The 24,489-nt window shown below is 38.6% G+C and overlaps 1 long non-coding RNA gene across 1 annotated transcript in view; it reads right to left on the reverse strand.

Moving 5' to 3' along the window:
• Positions 1-291: 291 nt before the first annotated feature.
• Positions 292-24,489, reverse strand: part of LOC122827198 — a 37,857-nt gene continuing 13,659 nt past the window's right edge. Inside the window, exons 2-3 of the long non-coding RNA XR_006369989.1 lie at positions 22,775-22,873; positions 292-1,822 (exon numbers count right to left, since the gene is read on the reverse strand). This is a non-coding gene — a long non-coding RNA (uncharacterized LOC122827198). The remainder of the gene's footprint in view (positions 1,823-22,774; positions 22,874-24,489) is intronic.

The following is a 24,489-nucleotide window of genomic DNA, read 5'->3' on the forward strand; positions in this document are numbered from 1 at the left end:
GGGAAATTTAGAAAATACAGATGCACTTTACAGTTTGTTTCCATCAACCAATTTCTCTGATGTTTTATCTGAGAGTATTGAAGTGCTGACAGGGGGTCCCTGGGCCACAGACAGCCAAATTCAGGGCAACTTACAAAGATAAAGGGAGGTGGATTCAGACATTTCAATAATAAAAAAAAAGCTGCTCACAGCTGCTTAAAAACTCACAGTTTGTGACAGCTGATTGGAATTACAACTGCATGTGCCTTTCTAAGCAAAAACTAGATTTTTTTGCTGAGTTTGCAATTTTACATCTTTGTACAGTATATGGTGTGCATGGACAGTAGAAATCTTTAAGCAAACCAGGACAAAAATAAGTGGTAGTTGAACAAATTGTACGGTAAGTTTTATGGATCAGATTAGAGCAAATATAGCAGCTCATCCAAGACATCTGATAACTAGTAAAGTCATAATCAGAACCAAAGGTATCTAAAGCACAGATGCAAAAGTTAATTACACATCAGATATACTTTTGCAAAAACCTCAAGGAAGATGGTTTAAGAAGAATTAAAAGACCAAGAAGTAAGTATGAGCAATCTGTCAATTTCTGATAATGAAGGTGAAAAAATGATACACATCACAACAAAGATTTAAGCATGTCCACATTTTGGGGGAAATATTAGGGAAGAGCAAAATCATTAGGCCATCTTGGCCAAAATGTAGCCAATTTTCAATTAAAAAACAATGGGCTTGACAAGCGACTTCTACATTTAACAGAGCGAGTTACATTTTGTTTCTTATAAAAATGTATGATTGCTACAGTGATCATAATGAAATTTAGTTTAATTTATTCAGAAATATTTATTTAACAGGCTTCTCAGCAGGCATTACCAATAACCATCAATGTCTCTGTAAGCTTCTTTGTTTTCACAACAATCAATTTGCTGTATTCTCTATTTGACATTTCACAGGGTCTTACATTTGCTATCAGTATGATTGTTCTTCCTAGTAGTGTTTCACATTTTAAAGTGACGTTACATAAAATGTCGGAAGCAGTCAAATATATTTTTGCAGCGGGAAACTCCACCACATTATGAGATTAGCTGCTCCTAATGCTGAGGGGGACATTAAAGCAGACCTAAATATAAACACCAACAAACATGTCTGAAGAGACATGTTTGCCTTACTGGAATCATGTCTCTCCAGTAAGGCCTTCCTTACCGTTCCTTTCACTTTCCATTTCTGTCTAGGCTTCTGAACCTTGGAAGGACATTTGTTGTTGTTTTATTTATTTTTTTTATTTGTCTGTATAGATGGAAACAGACAAGCTGGAAAACTCACAACAATGGCCTCACCAGTACCAAGAAGGCTCTATGTTCTGTATGCTTGAAGCACTGCATTATCTTCTAAGTGTCTGGCAACCACACCTTGGTAAATTATGGATAACCCATCTTCCTTCTGAAAAACCCCTCTTTCACTTTAGGGACCAGTCACGGTTTACCTGTGTAAATGCCCTTTCTGTGTCCCCAGAGAAATGGATGGGACAGTAATATGTGGGTCAGAGGAATTCATTACAGCTGTATTTTTTTTATTGTCTTCTACAATCTGCAGTTCGACAGAAACAATGTGTGTCAAACTATCCTACTGACACTGAGATATACTACTAATTGAAAAACAATGCAGCTATTGCTGGTTCACAGAAGAAAACTTCTGTCTACATGACTTGAAGTATCAAGAGAGTGGAGCTTTAAGACAGATAACTCACCTTAGAAATTGCATGCATATTCTTTATGTCTTCCGTGTTGAGGGTTTGGTCACTTAAGGCTCATCATGGTCAAGAAACCTAAAAAAAAACAAAAGTCAAAAGTAGTGTTAACATGTTTCATGACCTAAGAATTGATAAATAACAAGGAATCTTCCTCTCACAGCTAAATAAAAGCAGTAAGTCGGATTAAACTGGAGTATGCTGTGCCACCGCATGGTCTCTCAGGTCTCCCTCCCTCGTTTATTCTGAGGTTACACTGAAAGAGTTTCAACTATTGTGAATTATTTACTGGATTCACCATCCAGCCCTTTAACCCTACAGAAAATAGTCAGGTGGTGAGGGTTAAAAATATACTCCCACAGGATCCCAGTTTGGTTCTGTCCATCCACGTGTGAATGTATGTGTGTGTCTGTGTAGAAGTGCGTGATTTCAAATGTACAAACAGCATATAGCCCAAGTCTCATGAAACAACTTCATCCCTCTGTTTTTTCGCTCTCTTGCTCACTCAGTGGCACAAATAAGAACTTATCAGAGCTTCCTTTTGTGGTTACTTTCAGTGGGTCAAGCCAGCACACCCCAAATGGGATTGTGCTTAGACGACTTCTTCCACGTTGCAGGGGTGAGAACATGCAAGACTTTGCATGACTGCATGTCTCAGTAAATGCATGTTTATTGTACTGTACAAACTGTTGGATCATTTCCTCAGCCCAAACGTTGGGTTCTTGGTGTTGGGACAGAAGGTGGCCAGCTTCAACTAAACGTTGGGTCAAAAATTGTAATCAAATCTGTGGTGCAAGCGGGTGCCTCATCGTTATGTCGCCTCTCCTAGCTACCCAAATCCCATCTGAACTCTGAACCCCATCCAAAAGATAAAAAAGATGGTCACGTGGTAAATTGCTTGTAGCAGAATTTATGGGCGGGAACAAAATATGCACTTTTTATGGATTAATTGTGAGAAAACAATCTCAAAGAATACATATGATACTGGTTACATAATAATGAATATATAAAATATTATTATAATGAAAGAAAGTCCTGCCTTTACACTCGTTTTAAAATTTTTAAGGCACACACTCCAGTCAGAACCTGTGCTCTCACAATGTTTTAAATTCATTCAGCATTATGTAATGTCATATGTTAAAAAATGTTTATGTCGCAAATTTGCTAATTGACTTTAATATCTATCAGGTTGTAGAAAACTAAATATATTTTACTTCATATTCTCAAGTTATAAAGCACTTTAAATATGAATTTGAATTTATTTTTTGCTTGAAATTCATCAACCTTAGATGTGCTTGAACGCTTCTCTGTTCTGTTTCCACCTTGTTTGTCACCTTACAACCCCTGGAAATTGGCACCATCCTCCTGCAGACCATTTTCAACAAGCCCTTTAATGACCCTTCCATTAGACATTACTTTAACACATATTTATTGTAAAAAGAAAATAAAGAAATAACCCAGGTTTGCATTTGACCCAAGACTGGGTTAGTAAAAAAACCCAGATTGGGCTGTTCTTTTGTAACCCACCAGTCTTAGGAGGGTGGTGAGCAAATTACTTTTTACCTGAGGTAAATATTAAGGTGGTTCTCTTTGTGTCGGTGTCACTTTTAAATATAAAATATTATCATCATTAAGATGATGTCTGACAATTAGGAAGGCTTGCTCTATAAACACAGCGGACAGGTCGGTATTATGGAAAAGTCAAACATATATATATATGTATATGTAACCTCAGCCACACAAAAGCAATATTAATATCATGAAGATATATGCCCTCCTCAGTGTCTACACACATACACAGGCGGACCTACATCAACTTTCCTTAGCCACGTTGCCGTGGTGTATCCCTGCATGCAGTAAGGTTGTCATGGATACACTTAGACACATCCGCCATCCCAGAAGCGGGGGGATGCTGAGTGCTTCAGAGGGGCTGGCGCCAAGGCTTTCCCCCCCACCTACTCCCAAACCCTCTGCCCCTGTCTTTTTGCCCCCTTCCCCCAAAATGTATCCCAGTTTCTCCTTTTCCCCGAGTACCGGCTCGTCCTTAAAACAGCTCCCATGTTGTCAGCCGTGATGCCGTGGAAAACATGAATCAGAATATGACTCTTCCTTGCTCTGAAATTAGATAGATTATAATTTGACACATGATGAAAGAGTGAAGTTCCAGATACAACCAAATTAAAAGCATGCTACAGCAAGAGGAGCTGAAGACAAACAAACAGAGGTAGAGTAAACCAGGTAAAAGCAGTGTAGTTGTAGGTAATTATTTTAGCCTAAGGATTGTGTTTAATCCTGAACTGTTTTTTTTTTTTCAGTAGAAATTTCTAGTAATTCAACAAAGAATTTACTTTGGTGGTTTCTTATGGACAACTACCCAATTTGTGCACATCTATTTAGGTGACATGTTTGCAAACCTGCAGATGACACAATGAATGTAGTCATAGAGTTCAAAGGTAAATCCAATAATAGTAAAAATGATGATTCTAAACTATGATGCATGTTTTTTTTTATTTATGAAGCAAAACAATTTTTCTTTTTCCATACAAAACGTCGGTTTTATTGCTACAGATTAATCTATATTTTCAGTAAAAGGCACCAAGCTCTTTTAGATCGTCTGTGGAAATCAAAGGGTTAATCTTCTATGACGTGCCCCCTCCTTCTTCCCTACACTCTGTTCCCTCCCTTTCATATTCTCCAGCATGGCAGCACTCACTGCCTGCACATATGCTGAGAAAAATAATCCTCTTTGATTGGAGGGCTAATTTGAAGTGTCAATTATTCTTATGCAAATCAAGGTACAGTTTCTCCTGTCTGAAATGGGTTGAGGGCACAGATGTGAGCATACGGGAGTGTGGATGTGTGCGTGCCCAAATCCCCCCACCAAAGAAAAATACATACAATAAAAAAAATAAAAAAAAACAGCTTTCTCTTTCACCACTTTCCTCGAGAGCTGCAATACAAAGACAGCCTGTATAATGTGAAGTGGTTATTTACATGTGAATCGTGTGCAATGAACAGCAAACAGATCATAAATTGTGATTGCAGTATCAAAACACCATGTTACTTATATCCCTAAAGTCTGGACAATGCAGCACCATTGTTGTGTCTTGTAATGTAAATCATAAAGTTTCATTGGGTAAACAGGGAAACAGCAAGAGCTCTATTAATGGGATTTTGCGTGAAGAAATCAATTTTGAAAGCTTCACAATTACAGAATCGTAGAGTATTTTCTGTTCTTTTTATGCTGTTCTAGAGGTTCAAGTCATGAAAGTAATCACACCATTGCCTGACTGAAGTGTTAGAACATCAAGTGCAAATATTAATACAAACAAAAAGCTTCATAGAAGTGAATCATTTCATCAAGTGATTCAAATAACTTGATTAAAGAAAATCCGCCAAAAAAGTATTTGACTATGCTTCTTTTATCACACATGGCTTCTGTTCAGAAGTAGCAATCTTTCACAGGATATAATATCTATCCTTCAGTTTACATTAAAATGACTTCCAGGTGTTTTAGCCTGCCTGATGTTCTTTCCACCAGGACAATTTTCATCCAACCTTTAAAAAACAGGTACATATCATTTTAATATTGTTTTTAAATAACTTAAAAAGTTCACTCCGTTCCTATTTTTGATTAAAATGACCAGTTTTATTAACAAGGGCCATTGACACTTATTAATAGTTATTCATAGCCAAACCAAACCTATTTTACACAGCACTGTGATATGACTTCTTCCTTCTATGGGCGAAATAGCTATTGCTAATAATAACACGCCAAAATCAAAGTTCAAACAGTACAAATTATCCTAATAGGTATTATGAAGAAAATACAGAGACTAGAGAATGATAGAGAGAAAAAGAAAAATGACAAAATTTTGGAATCATGTTGAGCAAAAGAGAAATTGGAGAGGATAAACTCAATAGGAAACATGTTTTTTGTACTGAATTAGCTCAACACAAAAAAGTGCTAACAATAACACAGAACTTTGAAGATGCCACAGCTCACTATCATGAAGCTACTGAGCAGATTATGAGCCACTAATATCCTGTATTCCATAAACTGTCCTGACAAATAAACCAAATACTCCCTTTTACATGGAAAAAAATACACCTCACAAGCACAACTATTGTCTGTAGCTTACAATATGGTTTGCTTCAACTCTTTGTTACACAAGATATAAATTATTATCACAAGTTTAGTTAAATCTCCACTTGGACTCGAGTCCAAGACTAACCTAAAAAAAAATGTAAAATGGATAGCACTAGAATAAAATGAAGGATGGAGACAAACAAAGTCTGCAAACATGGTCTCCTCCTGAAGGACCCTTACAGCTGATGTGGCAGTTCAAGCAAAAAAGGGTAAAAAAAGCCTTTTCTGGCTCAACATGGGATCAAACAACACTCTGTAGAGTCCAGTTGCAACCCAACAATGGCCTACATTCATTTTCAGCTTCAACACTTAAGCTTTTACCTCAAAGAGAGAAGAGAGAGAGGGAGAGTGAGGCTTGGAGGCTGGGCTTGTGCAGGTATGGAAGGGAGTATAGTGATATCTTAGACGATAATGATGTTCAACAGATTAGATGGTATCGACCTATCCTATGTTTGTTTTCAACTCCCGGCTTCTGGAGCTCTCCTGAGATTCACGGCCAACCCTGCAGGCACTCCTAGTCTCAAGGAAACCTTGAGATATGTCAGGGAACGTTAAGTATGCGGGGAGACGGCATTCAAACATTGGAGAAAGAGTCAGCAAGAGAAATGGATATATCTGAGGGTGTCCTGTATCTTCAAGATTGAACATGATTGAATATGATTGAAAACCAGTTATTTTCAACAGTTTAAGTCTGTTGAGCTTAAACTGAAGATTTGCAGGACTTTAAATTCACCGGTGAATGAACTCTGGTCTGTATCCTGGAAATATATCAGATCTCCACAGACACCAACAAGCCAGCTACAAAAGCTTCCATTTAAACTGAAGACTGTTTGTACAATCACTGTTTAGCTCCTGAAACTCTGTTTCTGTAGCACTGAACAGTAGCACTGGCAGTTAGTGTTTGTTTTGCACAGGCTCAGTGGTTCTGGAAGAAAATTAGTATGCAGCCAGCGATAGGAGAGCTTGTCAAGATCAGGAAGAACTCTCTACCCACCCACTGGGGAGAGTTTTACATTTATGAACAAGGTTGACAAGAAAGCTGACTAGTGTAAAGACAAGAAGCAAATAAAATGGTGAAGAACACCCTGAATATTCTTTTTCATATGAGTGCACTGAGAACACCTTCACAGACAGGCCTGCTCTCCCTCTGTCTCAACTGTCTGTTCATCTGTCAAGACATTCACTCTCCCTCTTTTCTTCCCCCCTTCCCTCGCGCCCTCCATCTCCTCTACGCTTCTTGAAAAACTATATGTCATGCACGTCAAAATGCCCAGGCCAGTCCTTTTGAGGGTGTTCTGCTGGACCATGGAGCGAATAAACATCCATGTCAGGCGAAAACGATCTGGGGCCCTGCTCTCACTGAGCCTGGGTTCTCCTGGGAAACACACGGCTCGCACAATGGATAGAGGAGGCCTTTTGTTGAGTCTCTGGGAGCTGCAGGGCTAGCTCTGGATCAAACACGGTTGGTGTAAGTGTGTGTGTATGAGGAGTGTGGGTGCATTTTGGCAATTCTGTCCCCCTCCCCACATACACACACACACACACACACGCCTGTGGAAACTACAATGACGCGTGCACACCTTTGCCCCCCCCCAATGCAGAATTAGAGGCTTTCCTCATCTCCCTAAATTCACTGTGACTAAGTAAACTCCTTCATCCTTTTGCAATCGTCACAGAGGGCACAAAGATGAATTTGAAACAGCCAGAAATATAAAGGCGAAGAGACAAAGAGAAGAAAGGTGACACGAATCACTGTTTGGACTGATTTAAACTGGTTAAAAGTCACTCTAAAGGAGCTTTCTGTTGTACTGTAAACAGATTCTAGCTCAAAGGTTGTGGCTGGAGTCCCTCCTGGGGTCCTCTGCACGACTCCAGGGACACATCTAATGCTTTGTGGTAGTCTGTGTAGTCTGTGCAGAAAAGTTTTATGTATTTCATACAATTTTGAGCTGTACACAGTTCAGTGTGAAAGTGTTCAAATCCCTCCTTTCAGATTTTCTTTACAATAAAACCACAAACTCCACTATTTTACTGTAATTGCATGTGATTGACCAATTCAATGTGATGCATAAATATAAAGCAGCAGAAGAAAGATTCTCAATGTAATTGAAGTGGGGACTTTGAGGAGACTGTTGTAAAATTCAGATATGTTTTGATCTAAACCATTCCATTGTAGTCCCTGTTGTACTAGAAGTCTAAAGTCTTTTGAAGCCCCTGATGGATGTCCCTCTAACATTTCCCTGTTTCTATCCCCATCAACTCTGATCAGCTTTTCTGTCCCTGGGGATAACATTATTCCTAATGCACCAAGCTGCCACCGCCATGTTTTAAGATTTTAAAAGATGTAGAGGCATGTGGTACTTTCTCTCTACACAAAATATTTTAAAATACAGACATAAAGGGGCAAATTTGATGTCATCTGACTAATACACAACATGTTTGCTGTGACCGCTTGTTGAAAATGTGTGCCTCTACATCCACAGTGGCTTTCTTCTTGACACCCTTCCTTAAATTTCATATTCACAAAGTGGAGAACTAACAGTTGTTCATCCAACATAATATTCCACCTGAGTTGTTGATCTCTGCAGCTCCTCCAGCGATACCATGCACAGTTTATCTGATTAATGATGTTGTGCCTGGTCTGTCAGTTCAGATGGACAAACATATTTTGCTATGTTTCCAGTTGCGTCAGACTCTGTTTCTTGATGATTAAACAAACCCTTCTCTGAAAAGCTTCACACATTAATATTATTTTAGAACATGACTGTGCTAAAAACTTCTCCATAGCTTTCTTGGCCTTCATGATGCTGTTAATTCATTAATGTTTTCTAACAAACCTCTTAGCAAAATGTTTTTAATCTTGTATTAAAGTATACACAGACTAGTTGAACTAATTAAATGACACCTGTAGGGAGCTGGTTGAACTGAATTTTATTTACCAGTAAAAGGAGTCTGAATACAAATGAAAGCCATACTTTTCAGATGTTTGTAAAAAAAAAAAAAAACAGTGTTTTAATTATTTATACCTTCCCTTTTACTACATAATTGTGAAGTTTTTTGTGTTTCTCTGTCACATGCAACAAAAATAATATGAGTCGAGGTTTGAAGTTGTAAAGGAACAGAATATAAATCTAGTTTCAAAAGGCATTATTTACTATTGTAGCAATCCCCCATACACTAAGTTTATCCTAAAATAAAATGTTCTGAAACATCCTTTATGTGTAAACCACACTTAAATACCGATTTAAATGGTGATCATACGGCAGTACAATAGCAAGCATTTTCTATCGGTTCCTTTGCACCAAAATGCCTTTTAATGCATTTGTAGTTCTTACTGTTACCTTGCTTCTGGCTGTGTGCCTCTAGAGTGGGATTTCTCCTTAGTGACATGAACTCACACCCCCAAACTATTCAATCCCAGTGACTGCACGTTCTCTGGAGCCTCCCTTTCCCAGTCACCCTATTTCCTACAGACCACCTTACTTGAATCTCCCTCTCGGGCTTTGCATTCTTCATTTCTCCCTACCTTCCCAAGCACCCCCACCCCGTCCACTTCCCCTTACCATGCCTCTGCTTTGCTTTCGACCGCTTTCAACCCCAATTTTGGGCACAATGAAGTTGTTCTGGCTGACAGTTTGGGCAGTAGAATAAGTGTTGTTTGAGCCTGCTGTGTGGCTCTGTAGTGGCCCCATTCTCCCCCTCGCCAGCTCAGTTACTGAGAGCCTTGTTGGTGGCACACTGTGGACATCCATCCCCACACTTCCAATATGATCTCAACAATTTGTCTAACAACTGCAGCCAGGCTCACCTTCACCTTCTCTCTCTTTGAGTCCTAGCACAATTATTTGGATGAATACACACAGAACCAAAATGCAAAGTTGCTTGTTGTGTCTTCTTCATAAGGAATATAAAAAGCCTTTGCCATAAATTCTGAGGGTACAAAAAGATTGTAAACCCTTTCTCCTTCAGAATTGTGGTATCCGACTGTTGTGGTGAGGTCATTGCCAAATCAAAGCCGAGTTGGCCTGATTTACTCAGTTACTCCATGTCTTGTAGGATGTGCCAGGATGGTTTGTGTATTGGGGTCAGTTGTAAAGACAAAGCCTGCAGCCCTCGCTCTTCTGTCGCTTTCAGTAAGCGTCAAGCAGCTTCACTTTACTCGCATCCCCTCGATCCCCTACATTCCCTCCAAAACCCCTCTTTCTCTCTTCTGTTTTTTTTTTTTTTTTGCTCTTCTATGTGAATTAACAAAGAAAAATAGACAATTGTGAACTACATATTCCTTCTATTTGTATCCCCTTTGTAATTTTCTCTCACACACACAGACTTTGGACATGTGAAAGTGGCTTGGAGAGGCCCCGATGGGGGGACCATATGTCCAAGCGTTGTATATCAGTCAGCTCACCCCCAGCGCTCCACCAGACCACCATAACTTAGTTTGTCTTCAGCACAAAGTTTGGTCCAGGCTTGGCTGGGTTCATTAGGAACCTATTCTCTGGAACCAATGAAGCTTACCGGACCTCCAACAAAGGGGCTAATCAAACCCACTGCAGGATCCACCTCTCTTTTTCCAGTCTAAAAATCTTTGCCTGTATCATTTTTGCCCCCGAACACAAACCCTCAAATGCAAATGATGTGTAAATGCCCAACATCGGTAACACCAACAATCATACACCCGCCGTTCTTTTCTGCCCTGACAAACTGCGGCATGAAACAAACACAGATGATTATGTCTCTACCTTGCGTTCACACTTGTATTTGTTTTGTATATTTGAGTGGAGCAAAGTAGTGTCATTTCCAAACCAGATGGGCACTTTCCTGTCAGACGTGTGCTCTTTTAAATGCTGTGTTTGGAATGAATGTCTGCCCACAATGTCTTCTTTGCACATTCGAGAACATGGGTGAGCTGAAGGATGTGCTGCACTGACAATGGAGCGCCCCGGGGTGCAAAATACTTGGAATGACCTTGAACCTTAGCATTCTCCATTCCCATGGCTGCAGGGATGCTGAGTATTTCTGTGGATTTGCACATATGTGTCTGTTTGTTAGAGAAGAGCAGCAGTAAGGTGATGGATGTGTTTGTTTGGTTTTGTATTATATTTCTCTTCAATTTGTCAATAATAATTTAGTAATAATTTAGAAGATTACAAAGGCATAGAAGAATATCTTGGGTTTTCTAATGTGTATTAAAGCATTATATTATCCATTAAAACCTTTGAAATGTGATAAAAGTTACATTTAATGTGTAAGCAACTCCATAAAAAGACATTTCAGACTTGTGTCAATGTAATGTTTCTGGGGGTTATTTTAGTTCAGAGTACAATATATATAGGCTCTTATTGTTAAGATAAAGGGGGAAACAAATAGCCTTACTCACAGAGTGTGATGTCAAACATTTGGTCATAGTAATCATTAAAACCAGTAATCATAACAGATTAATGTGCATCACAATTGATTTGCACATTTTCAAAACAGGTAATTTTTTTAAATTCTTCACTAAGCTGTTTTTTCAAAGACAACATTATATTTTAATAATATCTAAGTGAGCTATGATCGTTCACATTGGCTCATGTTTGCACCCACTTATCCTCCCTGTCACCCAGCAAGCAGAGGGCTTGTATTTGCTCACTTTACTTTTCACAAAGAAAGCCTCTTTAAACTTACTTAATCCCCCTGCGTGGACACAGGCCAGAGTAAAGGATGGAAATTTAGGCATGGTCAGTAAGATGGTTCCTAAAGCTTGCGAATGCCCACATACAAATAGAAAATGTACACATGAAGAGACCTTGGTGGCAGGGGTTCTTTGGGTGAGGGGAGAACCAGCACGGGGTGATAAAGGCCATGCCATCGGCCCCTGCTTCATACAAATGTCACCAGCGTGACTACCTGTACACTGGGACCCAGCAGTGATGTAGAACACATGATGAAGGAATAAGATATAAAGCGGAAAGGAGATGCTCTGACCCCCCTGCAAAGATGGAGCACAGGGAAATGTGCATAATTATGAAGAAAATTGCAGGCAGCCTTTTATAAGGATACAAGCTGTTTGTTCTTAATCATTTGTGGGTTTTTCTATATAATATCCAAAAAGGATCAATGTCTATGAAAATATGATACTGCTAATGTTTTGCAACCGTTTTCTCTTACTACACAAAACGTAATCAACATCCACGTCTGGATCGTGCAGGCACTACATCTGTAAGATGCAGTGTTTCAGGGTCTTTAAAGTTGCATTTTCTCTCAGTCTTTATGGCTTCTCTCTTCATCCCTTTCATTTACTGCTGCTTATTGAAGCTCTGAGAGGGAAGACATAGAACCAAACAACTAAAACGACAGAATGTATTTGAATACAGAATATATTAACCATGTATTCTATGATGCTATTTCTTGGATCATACTCTTCACACATCCATTTCAGTGTATTTCCATTTACACTTAATTTTTTTCTGTTTTAGACGGATGACATAGATGCAATACTGCCTATTCCTACCTGTGACCTCTTATCCGTACGGATTAATAACTTGAGACACTTATGAGATATTGTTCAGCAGAATATTCAACATAACGTTGTGTAGACCAGTTTAAAGACCATAAGAGGCCTTTTTGGCCCTTTTTGCTTTTGCATGTTTTACCTCCATTGGAAATGCCATGAGACAATACTTTACTGAACTACTGATGTCTATTAGTGAAACCTATGTTCTAAAATTATGCTCTACAACTTTATGTAAACCAAGTTAATAGAATTAATGGCAACTGTAAACGTTTATACTTTTATTTTTTGCCCAAGCCACCCACACATTAATTACCTTGCTCAAAATGTATGAAATGTCTGAGTCTGTCTGTCTGTTTGTCCGGTAGAAAATAGTTTGACAACACGAGACAGTTTTATGCTCACAGTGCGTCCCCAAAAATGTGCTGCCCTGGGAAGTGAGCCATGCTGGCCACTTTAAAAGCTTCCCAATGCTGCGATCTTTACTGTGTATCTGCCACGGCTTTCTGCTGTTTTTGCCTATAAACAACAAGAGACCCTCTGAAACCAAACACGAAATCACATTTCTCTTAGTAGGCCTCGTCTATGCAAACACACACAAACACACAAAAACTTAATAAATTTTTTTTTCTTCTCCTAAAGCTTCTTCATTTCCTATTGTTTCCACATTTCCAGCTCCAGACTGGCATCACAGCAGAGTTCCTCAGCAGAAGAAGAGTAGTGGTTTGAGTCTGTGTTAAGGCAGAAACACTCCTTGCCTTTTCTCACAATAAAGATCGCTGCTATTATTTGAAGCTATTCCTCCGGATGACAGAAAGAGGAGGAAGAAAACACGGAAGGGAAGAGGGCAAAGGAATTTCAGCCAGCTTGCTGTATGATATGCTGATAGAAGCTGAGTGACAATTTGGTATGCAATTGTCAGTGTCACTCACAGATACATTGTGATGGCTGATTTCCTTCCAGCAGAACCCGCTCCTAGCGGGTGCTGTGTGGTATCACTGCATAGTTTTTCTTTTAGGTACATCAGCTGGGAACTAAATTTTGGAGATTATCTGTGTGTATAAGCAGAGTGATCTTTCCTTTTTGTTCTACCTCCTTTCTCTTCTCTTCTTCTCCCATTCCTTTGTTGTATCATCTTTCCTTCTTCTTTCTGCCTGGCAATGGATAGGAAATGTGATACGAAGGTGGTATGACAGGTAAAACATTCTTGACGTAAAGAAAGAAGGGAACAAAGTGCAAGTGGATGGAAAAAAAAAATAATGGGTGGCAGGTTGGTAAAATGTGGGGATGACAGGAATAGATTGGGGGAAAACATTTAAGATGGGGAAATTTAATGGAAGACGAGGAAGTAGAAAGAAAGATACAATTGAGGAGTGACAAAAAAGATGCCGTTCAGAAATAAGCACCTTTTACTGTTTTGCTGTACCACTCGTTTCTTCTGCTCATCCACCTACCCTTCCTTCTCTTCCTCACAGATTCCCACTTGCTCACACACTCTTCCAAGGAAATCTTTCCTTTTCATTTGTATCCTCTCATTTTTTCTTGCTCCCCCACTCACTATCTCAACTTTTTCTTATGACCACCTCTTTGATTCGTCCCCTAATGAGAGCTGTCAGGACACTGGTTGCATTATTAAGCGTATTTGGAAACAACCCCGGAATTGTGGACCTTCCCATCTTCATCACAGCTAGGCCAAAGGTTGATCATGTCTGTCCTGCGAGTAACTGCAATGATCCTGACGTTAGACTCATCCAGCTCTCTCCGCCTGTTCAGTCATAACTGTTTCTAGTAGCTGGCCATCCCTCTCATTTGCATATTCATCTCCAGTAACCAAGGAAATCCCGTTTGCCATAGAAGTTGGATAAAAGGCGTACAGATTCAGCAAAAGCAAAGGGGAAACACAGAAGATGTGATATGAATGTCAAAGCACGATAATCTGCTAAATCTGATCTATTTTCAAGAATGACCTTTATAATATAGGACAAGGTTGACTTATTTATTAAGATTTTCCAATTGAGTTTAAAATGCTGCAGGCGGTGAAAATACGACTGACTGTAAGAAACAACACAAAGCTTTCTTTCAATAATGATCTCAAATAATAATGGTATCCAGCAGAGGTAGTGGCAGACATTCTGAATGAGTGGATTGAAAGCCTTTTCACTCATCCACATCCCGTCCGCTCTGCAGTCTGTAACGGACATATGCTATCAGTGCTATATGCAAAACACCAGCATGAATATGCGTAATTAGGTGGGACTGGTATAATTTTTCTGGGTTATGGGATGTGACATTTGTGGGGCAGGAGCATACATCAGCGTAAGCGCGACTGACAAAATGCAAATCCGTTTCTCTGCAAAAATCCCCTTTTCACACTTTGGGAAACAAAATAAGCTGTTTACCTTCCAACGATTTGCACAGGCAGCAGCAAACTAGAGAGCTCTGGAAAACCTGTTCAAGAATTAATTTTGTTTTTGTTTGGTTACAACCTGAAATTCCAAAAGGTTTTAGTGAGATTTAATATGAGCTCAAGACCAACACAAAGCAGTGCATAGTTGTGCAGGGGAATGGTTTTCACCACAATCACATGTAAAACTTGAAAAGCCTACTGTCCATGTTCAAATTCCTTTTCTCTGTTAACCCTAAATAAAAATATCCAAATCAAATACTATTCTTCAAAAAAAAAAAAAAGAAAAGAAAAAGAAATTAGCAAATAGAGTCCTCCTGTCTGTGATTTAATCTAACTATAAATGCAAGTGAACAAACTGCATCATGGAGCCCAGAAAGGTCAGAAGTAAAAGTTGTGGAAGTTTAAAACAGGATTATCTAGGAAAACACATGGCAGTGTCAACATCATGCTGTGGATATGCTTTTTCTTCACATGGCCAGAGTTGATGGTAAAATAGATTGAGGAAAATGCAAGGCAATCTCACAATACAACTTATTACAACCTAAAATGAGGATGAAGTCCTTAGATATACAGCCAAACTTTTATCAGCGTTTTGAACAAAACATTATTTCTCGTGTAAGAATAACATTGCAAATCATCCAGAATACACAATTTTCCTGGTCAAAGGTAGCAGAGCATGATGGTGTGAGTGAGTTTTACTCCAACCCCAGAAGGGAAAACTAAATACTAAAAAGGGTATCTATTATTAAAACCTGTTACAGGCTGTAAAAAGCCTCGAGACTTTGGTAAAAATTAGTCATCTATCAGGACAACAACTCTAAACTCACAGCCACAGCTATGATCAGATGGTTTAGATCAAAGCACATTCATATACTAGTATTGACTATTCAAAGGTATACGTCCTTACAGTCAAGCATGAACAGATAATAATTACATCAATACTAAATATCCAAGAAGACCTTTTTTCTAAAAAGCCACAAAGCATCAAAGTCATAAAATCATTTTTATTACATGGAAATATGTTCAAGGCACAACATACACAAGGATTATTAACAAACACAGGAAATAAAAATCTCAACTATTGCTTCTCAAGGAAGGATGCACAATGGTGCCAATCATCAACATCCACCACCAGCTTATATGAACAAACATGTAGCAGCAAGTTAAATAGGTTTGTTTCAAATAAGCTCTGGTAATCTTTTATCAGTTTGCACAAAATACTCTGTCCAACATCTTCAATCTTCACTGCATTTCTTGGGTAGTGTGGTCTTCTGGCTCTTTTACATATAACTGCGTCATAGGTAACAGAGTATATTGTGTGTTTTGTTTCTCTTTCATGGTATTCAGATGAAATGTACCACCAAAACACAAGCACATCAATTCACAAATGAGGGTAGCGACATAGCCATGGCCACAGCGCTGAATGTATCTAGTAATAATTGTATCATATTCTTTGCAACCGTAATCAAAACACACATAGGTACATGTCAGTCCAACACAGTCACGGTCCCCCTCCCTTCATTTTGTCTTCCATTCATCCTTTCATAAACTTAAGAGACACACAAACACACGAGAAACACACAGAGACACAGAACACACTACCATAATCCTGCACTGTGCCACACGTATTGAGGGGGTAGGACACATCCCTCATAGCACCCAGGAAATTAACTTGACATTTGATGGAAACAGGAAAAAAAAAAACATATTTAGGAGGGGGGAAGGAGAGAAGAAAAAAAAGTGTACCACAGCAGACATAGCCGAAACCCATCCCCTCACTCACCCATCTCTACACCTACCCCCCACTCCCCCACCCCCTTTAAGCCCAGGGACGCATTCGAGGGGGATTTCAGCGATCTGCAATGCAGACACCACTGGGTGCCCAGGAAAAAATGAGCTTCATCTTCTGCCTGTCCTTGTCAGAATATATGCTGTCTGTCCCTCTTTGTTTGCATCCTTTATGGAGAATCTATTTTCACATTCTCACCACACCCCCCAGGTTTGTACATGTCTATTCAGAAGGACCTTGTAAAACAGTGCAGGTTTAGTTAATGTTGAGCAGATTTAAATATTCACTCCCTGTTAATTGTGTGTGAATACTACAGTTTGCAATGATAGTTTTGCCAGTTTTGCTCCCTCATTTGTTTGGTATTTTCTTGAGTCTTCCAAAATGTGATATTTAATGTGCAGGTCTGTAGAAATATTGCACATTTACCATCAAATTATAAAAATAATTAGGATGAAATAAGCAGATATTTTTTACACGGTGTCATGGACAGGCCCACTCAGGTTATGCTGCACTAGGAAACAAACATACAAAAAAGTAAAATGTGAGCTTTCACGAAGATTAACAATCACATTGAATGCCTATTAGTGACCTCAACAAGGAGCCTTGTACACCCGGACTGAATTCATCCCACAATTAATACATCATTATGCTCTGGGCTGAGACCTACATTGACACGCACACATCCACACCCCAGCACACACACACACACACACACGCCCACACACTCACATTGTACTGAAAGACAGCAGACCAGCTAGTGTCTGTCTAAATATCCCCTGCATTAGACATGCAGGAATGCTAACATTATTATGCACAATTGTGAGCGTCTGTCTGTGTGCGCCTTCCCCCTCTTTTCTCCTCTACCACATTGTGTCTGCAGGTCTCTCTTGCCTCTATGTGTGTGTGTGTGCGTGCGTGCATGTGCGTGAGCTTGTGTGTTCAAGTGCTGCGGAAAGAGGTTGGTGGGCGGTGTTTATTTAAATGTGATTTATTTCTTTTTTATTTGCAGTCTTATACAAATCACAGATTCCTGCAAGACGTTGAGACTCTCTGGGTGTTATATTGGCAACCAGCATGCACATTGATATTAACTGGTTGTGTCAACGCTTGAATTAATTTTCTGTGAAGAATATGTACTTTGTTTTTTTTTCTCAGTAATTTGATATATATATATATATTTTTTTATCTCAAAATAGGCTTAGCAACACTGCGTGAACTTGTATGGAAAAACAGTAATAAATGCTTTACCCCAGATCTATTTAAAATAATCTGCAAGCTACCTTTTGATATTCAGTCTAAAACATAGAGTGACTTTCATATTCCATGTACAAGAGTCAATATGAAATGATGTAGCAATCCTGTGAGAGCTTTAAATTTTGATAGGTTGAGCTAGAATAACTATCAAGGACTATGGAGCAAGCATATAATTCTTTTTTAGAATGAGAGGAAAGCGGCCTATGCTGTCATTACCTAATCATTGCGGTAACCTCATGAAAATGTCTGGCATGATAAAGTTGAGCTGCGACTGTCATTAGCGCATGTCACTAATATCAGCTCGGCGTTCCTCTGGGGCGGCACCATCAAAATATTGCATCATCCCAACGCATATGCACACACTTTTTAACTGGGTGCTGTTCGCTGGCATTGTCTGTCACATTTGCATTCGCTGCATTTTAGAGTCTTCTCTGAGTGGTGTGCAGTTTCTTGCATCATAATAAATAGAATATAATTCTTAGCAAAGAATAAATAAAGAAGGCAGACGTGCCGAGATCCACATTCCGCGAGGATTGTGGGTAAACTGATCTAACCTGCATTCATGGGGAGGCAGTCGTCTCCAGAAGAGATGCAGAATTATATTTAAGTCCAACATCTTTATCTTTGAAGCTATGCATATTTTTGAGAAAAAAACGTCTCTAAGCATGTGTTGTGTACCAAGTCCTTTGCGTTCCTCGCTGCTTGTACAAACTCCTTTCCTACCACACACACCGCTATTTCTCGCCCCCGGCAATTTGCATGTATTTGCATGATTTTCAGCATGTGCATATCCTTTGTTCTGACTGTAGGATGATGCAGGAAAAACCCTCCCTCTGGATCTCTGTTACCCACCCCAGTCAAAGCTCTTTGGCTATTAGATGCAAAATAAATAAATAAATAAATTATGATTTTAAAAAGAAAGAACTGATTTATGGTATTATAGTGAAATGAAATGCAAAAAGAGTTGAGCTAGGTGTGGAATTGTGGAACACAAAAAAGACATATTGTATTATCGGCATATGTGTCTGCAATAAGTTGCAAAGCAGTGCTTCCAAGCATAAAATATGGAAAATATGACAAACAGGAAATAGAAAAATTACAGATGGAAACTAAATCACTCAAAGGACCTGCTCACATATCTTGCAATATTGTTCTAAATAGTTTACCATTTCCTCATTCAAGTGCCTCTGGATTTTTTATTTTATTTTTTTACAGGTTAAAATTGTTTGCTCTTGTATCATCTAATCAAAGAGAAGCCTTTTAATTTACCTCCACAATACAGGTAAAAGAATGTACATATTTTCCTTTTCACTTATTGCTTTATCAGTGCAAATCGGAGACCGTCCATGCATACAACGTATATTTCAGCTCGCCTTAATCCTGCAGACATTCGGATGACATTATTAATTTCTGTTAGCTAGCACTTCTGGCAGAGGGGCCAGCTTCTGTGAGGGTTTGAGGGTTTATATTCAGAATGTGGGGGCCTCATTATAAAGACTTACTCCCGATGGTACCGTAACGGTAAGCAGCCTTAGCACCAATATGCATGTCTGATAGATGATTACAACTGTAGCGCAGTAAAATGAAGAAAAGTATTATGAACAAGCTATAGTTTGAGGTAAACATTCTGTGTTTTTTATGGTTTTATTACTGGGCATAGCGGACTAGAGAACAATTTACAGTGTAAATACTTTTGTATTCCTTCCGTTGTGAAATTTATTACGTAATATGGTGCATATGCATATGTATGCGCAATATGTGTCGACATAAAAAAAAAATGGATTTAAAAAGTTTGAGAGATAAATAAATCCATGAGCTGTTTTTCTTTGCATTCCCTTGAAGATGGTGAGATGACCTGGTTTCTGGGTTCAGCTCATGCCACAGTGGGTGGGCAAGATGTTCTTGTCAAACAAAAAGCTTATCCATAACTAAATAATGTAAAATCATATATTTATGCCCTCTGAGCCTAAAACACACTGAGGCTTGCGTGTGCTTTATCCCATGAAATGTTTATTTTATATCTTTCAGATAATTTATCACCAAGATGTTCAACAACGTTTGGTTTACATGCATCTTATTGATTCAGATATAAAGTACCAAAGGTAAGAAATTTTGAAAGGTGTCAGAAAGTCCTGGCCGGCCCAAGGTATGGGCAGTCTTTGCAAATCTTTCAGTTCTTCTAGTTCTATGGGGGCCCAGCCAGCCAGGTGCCCTTCTTCCAAAGAATCAATTGGAGTAAGAGAATCATGTAAACTGCTTTTAAAGAGCTTATAGTGTTTGCTTAAAATTCTAATATAGCCTACCAGATTTAGGATTTTTTAATGTATTAATGGGCTAGTCTATGCCAAGGTCCTTGAATTATTTTATTCTAGCCTCAAGTGTACAAAAACAAAACAGATGCCGCCATGTTACTCTATATTAAACAAAGATGTCTAAATTAAATCAAATGTGTTTTTGGTAATTGGAAACTTTATTTAGATTTTTTTTTTTTAATGGGCAAAATGTGAGGATTTATGTTCTGTATATGCCGAGTTAGAATTTACGGAGGTGTATTTATATAATGTTTATATGTTCTTAGTGACTTTTTGTCTCTTTATCTGATGAAAAAACTGACTTTTTGGTCTTTAGTAATATCACAATGATTATTATCGTGTGTGTTATGGTTCGTCATGCTTTGTCCTTGTAATTTAAATGAGTCCCCTGAGTCGCAGTGCCAAAGGTTTCTGCAGGTTTGATACACAGAAAGCATTGAGGATTTTATTATTAAAGCTTATTACACCTTATTCCTTTAAAGCTTGTTTTTAACTGGTTAAGTAAAAGATCCTTTGGGTTTTATTCGACCACAGAGCCAGCTCAGTGCCATTTTGTCACCGTAAACATCTCAGACAGTGAATATTTGATCCCCACTCAGTTTGTATTATTTACATTTTTGTAGTTGAGATTAGGCGTGGGGAGATAGCTTAACTACAGCATCGCATTATTCAGTATACTTGCAAGGATTGTTTTATATAACCAGTTTAATTTATGTGTTTTAAAACAATAAGTTCATCAAAGTGTTGCATATTTGCTTACCATATTTGTAATCAATACCAGCAGACTTGAAATAAAATATCTGAACATATTAAAAGATCAAAGCTGTTTGGGAATTGCGTGTAAAATTATACTCCCAGATTTAACAGGAAATATTAGTTGTAGCTGAGGTTGTGTGTGACACAATAACTAACTTAAACTCTGTGAGGGGTGAGTTCAAAGTAAACAGTGGGAAGATTAGAGACAGAGAGCTATTCTATTATATTACAGGTCTGACTATCTAGTATGACATTTTGTTGGGGGTTTTTTTGTGTAAAATTAGGTTTATCAAAGATTAATCTCTAGAATTTAAAAACATGCCATTCGAAGTGCTTTGAGTCTGCTTCCCATTGGTAACAAAAACTCTTCCAGCACACACCTGGAACTGAGATCAAGCCGGCTCATCATAGCCGTAGTCGGTACTTGTTGTAAAGGTTTGGGGGACACAAAAAGCTGGTGCAAAGCAAGCAGCATCAAGTGAGCACCAGAAAACTCATCCACAATCAAAACCACACACAGTGCGGGTTTAAAAATGCCCCTGCTGTACACAAACGAAGAAAAACCTTTCCAGTTTGTAAATCATGTCATTAATGTCACAATTTAAAACTAACTGAGTCATTTTGCTGCTTGGGTCTGAACTGGGGTCACATTTTATGACACTGTAAGCAGTTGCAACGAATTTTTAAAATGACTTGTTGCTGACTTCACATTCTGGAAATACCATAAGTAAATTGTCAAATGTCGAGTTATCCCATTCACTATTTACGCATCTTTCAACTTAACTAAGGAAACCGAGGAGAAAACTTAGTAAAATTACGCAAAAGACGGAGTATGAAAATAATACCAAACCCCAAAACATCTAAATTGAAGTCCAGCTGTAAATTATCATCTGATTGTTAAATTCAATTTGCTGTTCTAGCTTTGCCTCTGCTTTTAACTGATTTTTGAAGACAATATCAACTCCATCTGAAGCAATCTACAATATGAGCTTTAAAATCAGTCAGGTCCAATACCTTTGTTCTGAATTTTCTGCAGAATTTTCTCTGTGGAAACGACTAGATGGCTATTTCTACTCAGTGACCTTCCCTGTTCTTCTAATTGGACCTATTGAGAAGTTCACCAAAAGTGTAGGAGAACTGGGAGTAATTAAAGGCCGTTAAACTACAGTACACTAATCCCCAGGGTGCTGACGTGCCACTTCATCTCATCACCCTCTAACTTTTCCTCTTCTCAGTAATTTTTAATTTCCTTATAACTGAGAGAGAATAAACTTTTGATTGTAAGGATTCTGAAGTGTTCAGAGTTCGTAATATGTATATATATTTCTTTCAGGTGTGTAGGTTCTTTCCAGTTACATTGCTGCACTTGATTATCTGAAGAGGTCAAATTTAAAAGAAAGCAGTAGAATCTGCTTTGCTTACATAGAGTTAGCATCTTTTTTCTTTGAAATGCTTATCTGCTCAATACATTGTTAGCTTGTGTTCTGGTTGCAAAATGCCACTCATATTTTCGGTGGAAAAGAAAAAGTAAATCTGCAGGTCTGAATGTGGGATCTAACATTGCAGACATAAATGACATACACACACTCACACGCAGTCTTTCTAGCTGCTATTCAGTTTTCATTCATTTCTATAGCCTAATACTTACTTATTACCTGTAGCTACATGCTTAACCCTAACCCTAAACTAAACTCAATTCACAATTTAGTCCTTGGCCTAACTCCTCAGCCAAAAAGAGCACTTCTTCCTACAAGGCCCAGGAGCAGTAAGTCCACCCAGTTTGGTATTCGTTGAAAGGAATATGCCTTACAAGTAAGAAATGCTAAAACACAAATAGACAAACATTAATTTTGGCCATCAACCACATCTTACCTCATACGGGTCCAGTGACAATCAAAATCCCCGAGATCCTGTGATGGCTTCCTCTCTCTGCGTCCTGCTGCTGCCTGTTGCTCCATTTCTCCATAACCGCTGCAACAAAACACACACAAATACAGTAAGAGAGACCATGTTTACCCAAAGGGAACCTTCAGCTGTTGAACAGCTCCTCCATTGCAAATCACAGTTGTCTTGTCTCCACTAAAAAAAGATTAAAAGAAAGAACTGATAGCAGCACCTGCTTTGTTTATTTTGAGGAATTCAAATTTGCAATAACTTTGTGCAAATATCTCCCTGACCTTTACACTTTGCCTCAAATCAGCAATTTAAACGCGGGTCTTCTGCAGAGCCTGAAGAGAATGTCAAAGCTTGTTTTAATACTTACATATTCCACAAATATAACCTGGGAATGAACAGCTGCATTATTTCATCCTAAACTATCATACGATTATGATAAATGCCCTGTTACTTTTTGTAGTTAACTCTTCTACAGAATTGCTACCACAACACAAGTGACTTCCACTCTGGCCCCTATCCCAGGGGTCAGCTACCTAAGCCATGTGTGGCTTCGCAGGCTTTAATAACTTTGGCCAGAACTGATGAGTGCCGAAAAGGTTTTTATTTAGATAATATAAAGCTTTTATTTTTACTATGTTTACTAAGAATTGGATGCAATATTGGTATAGAAAATCCTCAACAGAATGACAGTAAAAGGACAAGGAATCAATTTTTGCTGTTCTCTCACTCTTCATTGGGACACTGGCAACGTTCAATGAAATGTAACCATTCACTCTTTGGAAAATTGTATTTCTTGTATTGCTTCAAATCCTAAAAATAGCAATAAAGTCGAAGTTCTTTAATCAAAAAGCAAAACAAAAGAAGTCTACTTTGATGGTATAAAAAAAAGTTGTTAACCTACGTTCGCCTGAGAGGGAATTTATTGTGGCTTTACATTTACATTTTTTGTTGACCAACTTCCTTCCTTTTGTTTAGATTGTACTGATTGATTTACTGTTGACTGAATGACTTCAATATTACTTCAGTTTTTGTGTAGTAATAAACTTTGATTTAACTTGAGATGCAACTGTTGACATTCACCCACACTGGTTGAAGACAGTAAGGTGAAACTCTGGTCACATGCCAATAGCAATAAAAATAAATAACAAGGTTTGCACTCTTAAAATAACATTTGAGGTTGCTTTGCTTCACATCTAAAAGAGGGTACATTTATCCTAATCTTTCCAAATCTGCAAAAATATACAGATGTAAAGCATATGCAGTTTGCTTTTCTGTCCCTGGTGATTGTGTGACTCCTCTGATGTGTCAGTATCAAACTGACAGGTGCCACGTTTTATTAGAGCTCTCAGCCAACATCCATCAGGGCAAACCCACACTGGCACAAACACATTCTCAGCGTCACGTAAGTCTGTAGTCGATAACAAAGCACAACAAGAGTCGTTTAAATTAATTGATTTGTTTTCAGGATTTTATTTCACCACACACTTGGTACAAAAATGCATCACTGGCCACACATAGGCCCTGAACAGAGCATTGTTTTCTACATCTTGAAGCATCCCTGTGGTTTTGTGCCAAATCAGTGTGCATATGTGTATTTCAAGCCCTACGGCACAGTTTAGGACACCATGGAGTGCTCCTCCCCCTTTACCTTCACTTTGTTCCCTTTGCGGCTTGTGTGGCTTGTCTCATCC

This window comes from Gambusia affinis, linkage group LG03 (assembly GCF_019740435.1).
Source record: "Gambusia affinis linkage group LG03, SWU_Gaff_1.0, whole genome shotgun sequence".
Classification (NCBI taxonomy): Eukaryota; Metazoa; Chordata; class Actinopteri; order Cyprinodontiformes; family Poeciliidae; genus Gambusia; species Gambusia affinis.